This window comes from Oryza glaberrima, chromosome 4 (assembly GCF_000147395.1).
Source record: "Oryza glaberrima chromosome 4, OglaRS2, whole genome shotgun sequence".
NCBI lineage: Eukaryota > Viridiplantae > Streptophyta > Magnoliopsida > Poales > Poaceae > Oryza > Oryza glaberrima.
In genome coordinates, this window is record NC_068329.1 from 5,700,507 (window position 1) to 5,714,683 (window position 14,177).

The window sequence follows — 14,177 nt, forward strand, 5'->3', positions numbered from 1 at the left end:
CTGAGCCATGGTGATGAACGCTAGCAACTTTGCATCCAGTAGACGAGGGATATACCGGTTGTCGAACGGCATCACGTCTCCCGTGTGCCCTTGAATCCGCAGCGTCCTCATAACCTGTATAAAGAACAACGTTACAAAAAGTTAAATGCATTGACAACTCTACAATAAATTCAATAAATAATAAGCAAAGAGTATGTTACCCCTCCCTCCATGATCCTGTGAGCTCAGTGCATCTCCTTGTAGTGCAGGTGTAGAACTAGGGTCTCCACCATCGTACATATTAGATTCACAAATTAGAGATGTGTACATATCAGTGAATCAAAGAAAAATATAAGTAAATTGCGCATTCTAATAACCTGTCTACTAGAAACGTCGACCACCCTACAAGTATGCCAATGTTTTTTGGCCGATCCAAAGATTTGTCGTGTTTAGGGCATGTTGTTTTATTATGACTACCTTCATGGCATATGAAACACCTGTTAGGTATGTGTTAACGATCAAATTTGGTAATTTGAGTATCGGGGATAAAGATTAGATCGAAGCGGAATCGAAGATGGAGATCATTTCGGAAACAGAGTAAGAATCAGCTGGAGTCCAAATCGGCTACGACCAGGGTTGGTTGAGTTCAAGTCAGACTTGATAAGCCGATACAGCTGATTCCGACAATACGACTCGGTGTGCATCATCGGGTTGAGTTAATGTGCTTCACGTGAATTGCCACACACGGATTGAGTCCTAAGAAGGCAATTGTATCTATTAATTAGGATATTTTATGCAATTTCCTTAGAGATATGTTTGGGCAAAAGTCTGCCGCAAAGACTTATGGTATCTTAGAGTTTGTTGGAGATAAGAGTCGTGTCCGAGATGGACATTTCTTGTAATTCTCGGGTATAAATAGACCCGAACCCCATGTAATCGAATTAACACACGTTCAATACAATCTCAGCGCATCGCCACCCTTTTTTGCTTTTGTTTTATTTCGACGAGTTATTGCTTTCGGGTTGAGCTGCATCGGTTTCGATCTTCATAAAACTTGTTATGGCGGCTTGCGTTCTCGGGATTGGTGCTTCCATCTTTATGATACTCTAATTTCGTTTATGTAATTCGTCGAGTTATCATATATCTTACATAATCTCCGGCAATATCGTTATCTAACCTACAATCGGCTAACATCTGCCAGTAGAGGGCAGCCGATTAGGTTAAATACTGATGTTGGCTTAGATTATATAAGGTATCTACCACTCTATGACACTTTCAATGGCTTGATTGTCTAGATATTGTCCTTCTTTTCATACTTATAGCTGCATCAGTTGAGTTTGATCTTATGAGTCGTGATTAGAATCTCAATCTCTAGCGTGCTTCTTGGTTGTCGATTAGGGTAGTATCGGGGTTTCAGCCGATCTTACCTGATTTAACCATCTTTTCTTCATATGCTTCATTGACATGTTAAATCTGCCCTTTATGTTAAGATCTTGTTGCATTTAAATATATTAGGCTTTCGTTTGGTATATTTTACTTGCTTTAATATATTAACATAGAGTGGTATCGGAGTATTAGCCGATACATGCTAGATCTATCTGATCGGCTATGTTATGAACATATATAGTCTTCTTGATAGTATATATTTCAATCTAAGTGATTTATACTGTCTCGGCATGGCGACCGATCTATTCCAATCACTTAATTCAAGTATATATCGACATAAGGATTGCATATCGTTAATACCTACAACCGATCGAGTAGATTTAGTTCTTTCTTACTTATTAATGACTGCCGATCGATGCGTTTATGACATCGGCTCAAAGATAAATGATATGTCATCGGCACCTAGCCGATCAGCTATCGTTTACAGGTTTAACCACGGTTTCTTTGTCATTCTTTCTTGTTGATTGTAGGATCAAATCAACTGGCACGCTCATACACCCAAAGGCAAGTTTTGGACCTGCACTGGAGTTAAGCAGATCTCCCAGGCCTCGTATTTTACATCAACAGTATCGTATGCTCGGAATAACCATCATTCGACTTCTATGACCGACCAATTCTTATCCATGTCATTGATGAACCTCTTAGTTCTTCTGCCAGGAGTATCGATCATCTTTGACAAGTTGGGTATGAACTCCTCACCGTCATCACTTGGCCATTGAGTGGGATCTTGGCATGGCTCGAACCTAGGGGAGTACGAGCATTGCACAGCTTCATTGGTAGCTTCGAAACACATCTGAGGGGGCACTTCCTCATCCATACATCGTAGTCTACAAAACTGATCATTGGGAGCATGGCATGTGATGCAATGCCAGATATTGACATGTACAAGTGTTGGTTGTCACAACCATGCAATAGTGTCGGCCACCCCCATTGTGCTCCAGCTGATGTAACTCCACCCTGCTTAGTCACATCGTACTTTGCTGTAGAAAAGTAGAAACAAGTCGTATGTTGTCCCATAGTATGTACTTTTTGTATTTGAAACTCAATTCTTTTCGGCCACCTCTCACACTTTTGTATTGCAGCCATCGTGGCCATGTACCGATCAGCGAACCACTTATTGCACTTGTTGAACGTGTATGCCACGATGGATGTTACTGGTAGCCTATGAATGCCTTTGAGCATATTGTTGAAACTCTCTGCCATATTGCTAGTCATGAAGCCGAATCTACGACCTCCAACATCACAGGGCCGTGCCCACTTATGCCTCTATCACATAATGTATAGTAGCCACTTCTTTAGTCGAGACTCAAGGAAATCAATGAGATGCTTCACTTCCTTCTCGAACTCTATCTACTCATTTATTTAACAAATACACTCTAGATCCTTCATTCGGCATTCGGTTGCCCCCGCACGGTAGAAGTTAGCACATAAGTGTCGCGTGCACCATCTATGATGTACATTACGGTGACCTGGGAGATGACATTGTTGATTTTGTGCAGAATGTCTGTGCCTATATGAGATTATGCACACTTTTCTATTGAGTCCAATCAAGCGTCTCCAAACCATACTAATGAACCAGTCAAGAAGGTACCTCAATTGCTATCATCGGACACAAAGTGGTTGAAAGCCTCTACACACTGCCCAAAGAACCATGTGTCATGCCCAAATACATGCCTCGTTACCCCATCCACTGTTCTCGACCTTTCTTGGTGAGGCTCAACAACATAACGCATTGTGGGGTTCTTAGCCCTAATAACATTTAGGATCGTCGGTAGCCGAACATATCTCTCATCCCAATCTCCCCATATGTTCTTCATAGCCACCTACTTTGCACGCCAAGCTTTACCGTAAGATTGATGGTGGTGCCATATGGCCTCCACGACCTCAACTATAGCAGCAGGAGTCAAGGTCAGATCAGCTCGGACAAATGGTTGCAACCTGTCACCGATGAACTTCGAAGTTAGTTGCAAGTGCTTGTCCGATGCCACTACAACACGTGTGCTCTACACCTACAATGGTAACCCTCCACCTCCCATCCTTAGTCTTCCTTGCACGAACCTCCCACATTGTTAATGATTTACCAATGCATGCCACCATGTACTTCTTAGAAGCGTTTGGGTGCTTCACATGGAACGAGCGATGCACACTGATCGAGTAACTCTGCAGTCATATTTGTGTGTGTGTGAGAGAGAGAGAGAGGCGCTACTGAGGCGAGGAGAGAAAGAGACCGCCGTGTGGGGCTAAGTCCACTACCTGTGGGCCCCACCGATGCGGGTGGCGTTGTCTTTCGCCGTGTCGGCATGTCGGCCCCGCCAACCATTCGATGGCATGTCCTGGCCATCACGACCTCAGTGCCAATGCGTCTGGCGCTGAGGACTGAAAGCTCAGCGCCGTCAGCCCTTGTGCTAAACCTGGGGTTCATTTTTTGTGATAGTTTTAGCAAGGACCTATTTTGAAATAAGTTCCAAAAAATGGCCAAATTGTGAAATTTTCGGGTGGTGGGCGCCCGCGGTCTCGTGCCCCGGTCTGGTGAGGTGGTTGTTGATTCTCGCCTCATTTACGTGAACTGGTGGTCTTGCGATCTCCTAAAGTGGGTGGTGATTTTGCACCCCTCTTATGCAAAGTGATGGCCTCGACACACCTATTTTGTTCCCTCTCTTTTCTTCCTCTCCTAGTCATTTTGTGTTTTCCATTGGACACTGTATCTCCCTCTGTCTTCCTTTATATATGTCACCTCCTCGCTGGAACATTTTGTGTCCGCCACGCGACACTCTATTTCCCTCTCTTTCCCTATATATTTGTCACCAAGAGGTCTCTCTCTATGTGTCTTCTACATTCTTTAGCTGGTAAAGTAAAATGACTTAGGAAAAAAAAGGTGCATGTCTATTTAGATGAGACGACATTGAAGGATTGGTCATATTACCTTGCATAATCCATAAACTGCATAAAGCCCAGATCCCTTATCAGCCTGTTTCAATGGTTTTAATGCTTGATGTGTCCAAAATGCCACCTAGGCTCTCCCCATGGCACATTACATCTAGGTGCATCTACATAATCTAAATACAAAAGTTGCAATTTTAGGGGAAAAAAAGCAGTGAGATGTTACAATACTAAAAACAAGGTATAAAGGAGAGATTAAGCATGTAGATATGTACCCGGAAAAAATATGTGGATGCTAAAATCCAATCAATATTTTCTTTCTTCTTAATCTTGTCCTGCACCTACAGCGCTGCATTTCTTATAGTTGAAAGCATGTGCTCAGCCCAATCGTACTTTGCAATGTTGTTAACATCCAAGCAAATAGTGGCATATTGCATACTAGGTTGGTTTGATGTTGTTGGGGCAATGATCTTGTACAAAGTAATCAACATAAAAGTTGTGATGAACTTGTTATCCGTGTTACGTCCTTCAAATGCACTTTGTAATTGTCGCACAAAAATTTGAGTGCCCAATGAAACCCCGCTTTTAGTGTCTTGATAGACTCATGCTTTGGACTGTTTGGTTTTATTGTCCCTCCAGTTTGAGAGATACTTAACACAATGTTGACATATTTAGGAATGATTGGGATTTTACCTTTTGGTAGTTCTATAACGTCAGTTAACATATTATAGTGTTGTAGAAACCATATTCGAAGCTACTTGAAAACACTTGAGCACTTAATGTTTAATAAGCCTCCGAATCCTAATATTTTAACCTTTTCTTTCTGGTTAGGATTGAGGTCTTTTATGTTTGCATTGAAGTCACACGGACTGCATCTTGAGCCCACCCTATGCTGTAGAAATGCTATCTTTCATCACACATGACAAGGATTTAAAGTATAAATTGTACTGTACTATGTTACTCCTCATACTATGGCATATAGTGAGGGGCAGAAATTGATGTATTGCAAATGGATGTCTATTGGCTAGGGTATTTTGCTTACTCAGTGACATCAGATCAAATGAATGCAAGATAGTTCCTAATAGTGACCCATTATCCACTGGTTTCCTTATAGCAGTTTTCTAAGCATGAAATCAATAGGAAATGATAACAAATACATATATTGACTTAAAACATACAGTTATGATAGGAGAGCCGGCATAATCCCCTTTTTGTCTCTTCTTCTTGGGTGGTTTGGACCCAGAAGTTGAATTCTTTTTACCTTTTTTGGTTTTTTTTCTTTTTTTTTTTGGGCGGGGGGGGGGGGGGAGAGGGGGAGTAGGTTATGGGGATCGCATAGTTTTGTTCCCTTTCGAAGTGTGCGCACTGATATGTAGATCACTTTGCAGGTTAGCCGAAAATAGTCACAAAAAATGAGGTCAGCTAGCCAAATTAAGTATTGGACAAAATCAGAAAACAACTACTTCATAGTACACTGTTCAATTTCTAGATTTTTTAATGAAAATTTGTGGATTACAACTCCAAAACATTGCCAAAATTGAATCAGTTGTAGTTTTATTAGCTAGTACATGGACCTGAATCCAATAGGCAAACACAATCAATGTTAGCAAAAATGTATGTTATTTACTAACATTTGCCTAGTGATATATGTCGCAGGTACTCAAACTATGTATTATTGTCATTTTCGTCATCGATGTCAGCCTCATTTTCATCACCAGCCCTCCCAGCTTCAGTAGTAACCGGTTCACGTGAGACCAACGAAGATGATGGAGGTGTGAACATATGACCTTTCAGTTGATTAGAAGCACATGCCTGACTTGTTGTCGCAGATTCGCTCGCCACACCTGGGTCTGGCGATGAGCCGGCGAGCACCATCGATCTGGTCATCGGTGCCATAGACATCCTGGAGAAGAGGAAGATGGCAGCCCTTCATCTGTCTCATAAAAAACCAACCTAGTACCGGATGTGATATATCTTAGTACTGCGAATGTGGACATATATATGTCCAGATTATTAGTACTACGATGTGTCACATCTAGTCCTAGATTCATTTTTTATGGGACGGAGAGAGTATATATCTCAAATTTCGATAGAGTGTTGAGTGCTAGTACAGACAAAGGCCACTGATGAAAGGAGGGGAAATGAGACGGAGGAGCATATATACGTAAAACGAGGTGAACCTTTAACGAAGGATCACTTGAGTTTAAATTCTTCAAACCTGAAAAATGGATTATTAGGATTTGTTAAAGCAACTACATTCAACATTTGTCGAAGCGCGAAAAACAAGTGCTCTACATCAGAACCAAAGCAGCCTAATTTGACAATTTTAGTAATGCTCAAGTGCTCTACATCCAACTTTTCTTCTTGCTAGGTATTTCTAACTCTATACATCCATAGGAATGAGTGTGCTCTGCAGTATTGACCTCCGACGTGGATTACTGACATATAGGTGATATGTGCATGTGTGCATTAATAGGAGTATAGCGCGCAGAGGTGTGTGTGGATGCTGAAAGGTACTACATATTTAATTAACTAGATAAAGACGATATTCATGTAATAATGTAATATAGTAATGGAATAGATAGAAAGTAATGTCGAATTAACTAACTTATTTTTGTAGTAAATGTTTTGTGCAAATTATTGATTAACCTTATTTTACTAAATGTCTTAGGGAATTTAATAACTTTTTATTTTGTATTGTGTCACGTCGAAAAACCACCTCCTGATTGCATGTCAATTTATTGGGTAGAAATGAAACCACCTCTTGATAGCACATCGGTTTATTGGGCAGATAAGCGTGTGCATGCATACAACAGATTGCATTCCGTTGAAGAATGCCACCAATTATGGCAACTTCCGCTCCACGGGCCAAATATCTAGAGCCATTTGTTCACCTTTAAATTTGCCTCACGTTAGACCTGTAGATTCCTTTCACAACCCAAACGATACCCGTCAAGGTGTCAACCATGAAGCCTTCCTCCGACGACTCGAATGGTGGCAGCTCCTCCAAGCAATAGCAGACAGATGTGGCGAGCCAACAAAATGGAGAATCACTAGATGGTTTTATTGAAGATGAGGTAATCTTGCAATGAACCATGGCAACATTGTTCTTGTTGTGAATTCTGTGCATGTTTCTCCCGATTTACTTAATTTTGTGAGTCATTGAAATGAATTTGTGGTTATTTACATAATTCTTGTCATGAATCACATGCATGTTTCTCCCGATTTACTTAATTTTGTGAGTCATTATATGTGTTTGTGTTGATTTACATTATTCTTGTCGTGAATCACATGCATGTTTCTCCTGATTTACTTAATTTTGTGAGTCTTTAAATGTGTTTATGTTGATTTACATAATTCTTTTCGTGAACCACATGCATGTTTCTCCTAATTTACTTAATTTTGTGAGTCATTCGAATGTGTTTGTGTTGATTTACATAATTCTTGTTGTTGTGAGTCACATGCATGTTTCTCCTGATTTACTTAATTTTGTTACTCACTGAAATGTGTTCGATTTACATAATTATGTGAGCTATTGAAATATTTTTTTTCCTTCCGACACCTATTTTAGATCCTTGCTACGCGGAATGGTGCAATGACGGTTGTGTGCTCCCCTAGCAGATTTGTCCAAGCAGTTCAAAGTTTATCACCAGACCATCTTAGGGAGATACGATCATTAGATTTTGGCGGCTTATTACACATGAAAAAAATCAGTTCTTCCTCGAATTATGTTGGTTAAGGTTGCTAAAGGATTCAACATGGAAAATAATAGTTTTGTCATAGAGGGAAAGTGCATCCCAATGAACCTATCATATGTGGAGAACATTATGGGTCTACCCATCTTTGGAGAAAAAATAGAAGTACGCAGAGACGGTCCTATCAGCAATGATTAGCTACATGCATATGAAACACCAGGAGAGAATTGTATTACTTTCAAAAGTCTAGAGACTAGCATCTTATCCTCGAAGGTTCCAGATGACCACTTCAAATGACAGTTTGTGTTATTTACAATAGGACGACTGTTGGCACCAACAACATATTACCATGTTAATGCAATGTACTTGGCACTGGTTGAGGATGTGGAAAAGATTTCCAAATATAATTGGGGAGAATTCACAATGCGTCATTTATTGGACTGCATTTCTACTTTAAAAGACCATGTAAATCTTTAGGGTAATCTTGCCCTTCTGCTGGTATATAAGTATATTGTACTATCCAAGTGTGATCAACTCAATTGTCAAATTTGCATACTAAATATTTTGCTTAATCTCACTCTTTTTCTTGGTCAGTACTTAGTCCTTACAATTCCTTATTTATATTTTTTTGTTGGTCATTTACATGTTCTAACTTGCTTTACTTTACTTCCACAGATTTCAACAATGACTATGTTTTAACAAAAGAGGATAATGAGGCAGTACAATTTGTTAAGAAAAATTATGACTGCCATGTTTGTCGACATTGAAGACGTTCTTTTGACTAGTCATTTTCTACGACCAACCGTCGATGGAGGTTGGATATATGATCAACCTCCATCGACGGTTGGTCGTAGAAAATGACTAGTTAGAAGAGCATCTTCAATGTCGACAAACACAGATTTGTCATAATTTTTCTTAACAAATTGTACTGCCTCGTTATCCTCTTTTGTCAAAACATAGTCATCGTTGAAACCTGTAGAAGTAAAGTAAAGCAAGTTAGAACAAGTAAATGACCAACAAAAAATATAAATAAGGAATTGTAAGGACTAAGCACAAACCAAGAAAAAGAGTGAGATTAAGCAAATATTTAGTATGCAAATTTGACAATTGAGTTGATCACACTTGGATAGTACAATATACCTGCAGAAGGGCAAGATTACCCTAAAGATTAACATGGTCATGCTGTTTGAACATAGAAATGCAGTCCAATAAATGATGCATTGTGAATTCTCCCCAGTTATACTTGGAAATCTTTTCCACATCCTCAACCAAAGCCAAAATACATTGCATTAACATGGTAATATGTTGTTTGTTGTCCTATTGTAAATAGCACAAACTGTCATTTGAAGTGGTCATCTGGAACCTTTGAGGATAAGATGCTAGTCTCTAGACTTTTGAAAGTGATACAATTCCCCCCTGGTGTTTTATATGCATGTAGCAAATCATCGCTGATAGGACCGTCTTTGCATATTTCTATTTTTTCTCCAAAGATGGGTAGACCCGTAATGTTCTCCACATATGATAGGTTCATTGGGATATCCTTTCCCCCTATGACAAAACTATTCTTTTCCATGTTGAATCGTTAAGCAACCTTAACCAACATAATTCGACGAACAACTGATTTTTTTTCATGTGTAATAAGCCGCCAAAACCTAATGATCGTATCTCCCTAAGATGGTCTGGTGATAAACATTGAACTGCTTGGAAAAATCTGCTAGGGGAGCACACAACCGTCATTATCCTCCCGCGTGTCGCGAATGTCAAGGGAGGAGGAGTGAAGCAGTACTGGGTGGGGGAGAGAGGAGGGATGGAGGGATAGTTGAATGGCATTTGCGGGTAATTTCTCTATAAGTCAATGGGTACTTCTGAAATTGGGACGGAGTTGGAGTTGTGGAGTGACCAAAATACCGCTCCACATAGCTAGTTCACTTTGTAGGAGCGATCTGGTTTACTCCGCTCCACTTTTTTTTTTTGGAGCTGGACCGTTTGGTTGGGCTCTAGCTAGAACAGAGGTGAATCTAGGAGCTGTAGCTGCACCAAGCAGGCCCTAGAAGAACACCGTAGGAGAAAATCTCATTTACTATCCCACAAATTGACAAAAATTCCAATCCCTTATATAAGGAATTTATGAACTACATAAATAACTAATCAAACATGTAAATAAGCATAGGATAAGTTACATATGCACTAGGTTGACTTTGGCCAGACGATCTAGTCTCCTCTTCAACCCTCAACTATGCCAACACTCTTCCCTCTGTCTCCTTCCGGTGAACCGTTCAAACCCTATAACAAGATCAAAGCAAAGGGAAGAGTAATGGAGATGCGATCTGGTACAAATTGGATTGATCACTACTGAATTAACGGATACCGGTGATTTACTTTTTTTTTTCTCATGGCATACTGATCTGCACAACAATATACTGACAGATGGATGTTTGTATTCAATTCATGTATAATGCTCATGTTTTACAAGTTAATTACTCCACTGCCATCATGTTACAATAATTTTGTTCCGTACATTGCTCCTCTCCTGATCAACCGTGCACGTTGTTCCACCTATAAATACCTCTAGGTACCTCGCAAACACAGTAAAAGATCTCATGCTTTTTCTTACTATTGGTAAAAGCAAGTCATAGTACAATGGAAAATGACATGAGAATGCAAATACAATACGCAAAGGACTCAATGTTTTGTGAGTATTGTTGTGTTGTTCTCAAGTTTTCTGCGGCTGTTCAGCAAAAGTTCAATACTGTCACTGATATTGTCATCTTTATACGTGATCATGATAAGCTTTAAGTCCTGGGACTCGAACATTATCACACTTTCGCGCTTAGAAGGACCGTGCAAGATTAGCCTTGCCATTATTTTACTCTTTCTCGAATTATCTGGAATCTATTGGAGCACCACTCATGATGGTTGTGAGAGGATAGACCAAAAGCAGAGTAACAAGATGAACATAAAAAAAAATAGAAGTACCTTGCAGTTCGCCAATATAACTTTCTCCAGATTAGGAGCATTCTATAAAAATCTCGACAATATATAAAAATTTTCGCCCAGATCACATGCACAGAAGCGCAAGGTTGTCAGCTTTTGAAATGTCGGAATATTTATAGTTTGCTACAATGCTTCTCCTATAATAATTGGAAGGAGAATTGAGTCTGACATGATCAACATTATAAATTAGTTTGGAAGTCATTATAGATGCGATAGAAGAAGTAATAGTACAAATATAAATAGATGCATCTGACAAAACAAAAGGTCAATAATGTAATGAGTGCCAGGCTCAAAGTATAATATAATAGATAGAAGCTAGCTGTGAGCTGGGACAAACTATAGTGCAAAAGAAATGTACTCCCTCTGTCGTTAGGAAAAATTAAGTATTTGCAACTCTTATATGTGGTAATTAAAAATGATTTGTCATGTAGGCCCATACATCATTGACACATGATGGTCCACATGTCATAATATATGGGTTGCAAATAGTTGAACACCAAATTTAAGAGCGGCAAATAGTTAAATCTCCCTAAAAAATATAACATCTCGTAAAGTTTAAATTTGTACCTAACGCGCCTCAAGAAAGAAATCATGTTTTTTTACCTCTCCTTTCAATAACCATGCTAAAAGATAAAACTTGCTAGGACGAAAGGAATACATTATAAAATGAACTTGGTCTTATATATATTTCAGTCCAAAGATTAATAACTATTACATTCTGGCATCGATATTAAAGCGAATAAGTAAGGCTTGTCGATTTATCAATTGACAGAGTTTTTCATATTAATAATCATTTTTTTCAACACTAGAACAATATTTAATGACTGATAGTATGTTTTTTCTTCTTGTTATGGAACAAAGATTCTCACCTTAAACTTGTAAAAAATGTTTTTGTTGTTTATCATCATCGACATGGATGTTTTTTATCCATACAAGCATAATGAAACATTTAGATTCGTTTCTTCAGTTCAATGCTTCGACAAGGGAATCCATCTCATTCACTAAAAATACAACGAGACCAATAACTGAATACCATAGGCGAAAGGAGGTGAGCTTTGGCGCCGTGACAGCCAAAGCATCTCTTCCAGAGCAGTCATGAATGGCCAAACTCTTGAGTGTGCCACAAACAATCTGACTGAACTCGAACCGTACAGTTCTTGAGCTCCATGGATTCCAGGACGGGGCACCAAGAACGGATACACTCGCGGAATCTGCCGTCCAAAACCATGCTGAAAAGCAGGGTTTGAAATTTCGGTAATTTCGCCCCCCACCAGCAAGCTCACATCTCACCCAATTTTTTTGGTTTTTTTGCGAATTTTTGTGAATTTGATCAAATTTTGTTCAAATTCATTCAAAACAGTCAGAATTTCAAATAATTTCGGCCAAAAAAAAATTCGAAATTTCTGAAATTTCGGTTCCCCTGGCTGAAAAACCAAGTTCGAAATTGAAAACCCTGCTGGAAAGATGCAAAGTTTTCAGGCGGCAAGCAGAGATGGCGCCGAGGAGAGGCAGCCTGAAACGGTGAATGGCAACGGTTTCGCCAATGGTTAATCTCGAGCACCACGGGCCGGCACCGGAAGCCACTGATGATCCATCTTCTCATGTGTCGAGGCATATATATGTCGGGTTGTCCTACGATGTCACGGTAGTTTGGGAGATGCAGCTGGAATCTGTCGAGGCAGTACGGGGCGTTGTGGGCGATGAGCAGGTTGGTGGTAAAATCCTCCAACTAATTTGTCCAGCTCAACCAGCTCGCCGTGGAGTTTGCAATCGTGGACCTCAACTCGTGGCCGTCGATGACGACGCACGGCATGGAGCGCCACAGGTCGCGCCACCGCCGGGACAGCGCGCACGTCTGCAAGGCCTGCTGCGCCGGGAGGAAGGACATGATCGTGTGGTCGAGGCAGTCCGGCAGCGCGCTCAGGCGGTCGCCATCCTCGTCGGCCTCTGGCCGGCTCGAGCTCATCGCCGGTGTGTTGTCGTCGCAAGATCGATCGCCAAAGATGGTAGAGCCCAGGTCGCAGCCTCGCAGGGACGCACGCCATTCGATCCAATATATTGTATGTAACAGATGGGCTTGCTTGAGGCCCGATGGATTGGAAAGCTTGGAGGATCCAGAAATTTAATTCGTCGTTGTCATAACGTGTCTATCGGTGTCATAGGATATTAATTATATTTAGAATATAGTGTTATAATATATGGATAATCATTTTAAACATAGCTTTCGCTGAAATTCGTCGGTGTCGCTTGACACTGGTGGTGGTAACACTGTAGATCCGCCCCGTGCAATAGTTCCCCTAAATTCATGTGATTCCGAAACATGTTTCTTTTCCAGTCTCAAATTTGGTTGAAAACATGAAATACTTGTAGCCAGAGCTGGAGTTTGAAACTCCACCACAGGTTCCTGTGTTGAATTTGATCAGAAGGGTTTGCATTGCAACAGCCGCAAACCTTTACGTGTGTTGCTGTTGGCTTGGAGCACTATTCTCTCTCGTAATATAAGAACATATTGACCTTTTTTTTCAAGTCCAATATCTTTACGTTTGATCAACTTTATAGGAAAAACTAACATAATCTAAATCACCAAATTAGTTTCATTAAATCTAACATTAAATATAATTTGACTCTCTCCATTTCATATTATAAGTCGCTTTGATTTTTTGTTATAGTCAGATTTTTTAAATTTGATCAAATTTATATAAAAATATAGCAATATTTTTAATATAAAACAATCATGTTATCCAAATATATTAAATGTTACTTTTAATGAAACAAATTTGATGTCGTAGATGTTGCTAAGCTTTTCTATAAATTTGATCAAACTTCTTTAAGTTTAACAAAGAAAAAATTAAACGACTAATAATATAAAACGGAGGGAGTAATATTTTTTTTAGGGAGGAGGGAGTAATACATTTGTTTCATGTTGAAAATATTATGTTTTCTTATAATTTTGGTCAAACTTAGATAAGTATGACTAGAAAAAGAATGAAAACAAAGTACCAATATTGCCATTTATTTTTGGTAAAAGCAAATGGTTACCAAATACTCCCTCCGTTTTATATTAGAAGTCATTTGACTTTTTTCTAATCAAATTCTTTAAGTTTGACTAAATTTATAGAAAAATATAGTAGTATTTTCAACACAAAACAAACATATTATAAAAATATATTGGGGTGGTGTTAA

The 14,177-nt window shown here is 39.5% G+C and overlaps 1 pseudogene; it reads right to left on the reverse strand.

Annotated features, from left to right (window-relative positions):
• Positions 1-11,957: 11,957 nt before the first annotated feature.
• LOC127770247 (MEIOTIC F-BOX protein MOF-like) lies at positions 11,958-12,960 on the reverse strand (annotated as a pseudogene).
• Positions 12,961-14,177: the final 1,217 nt, after the last annotated feature.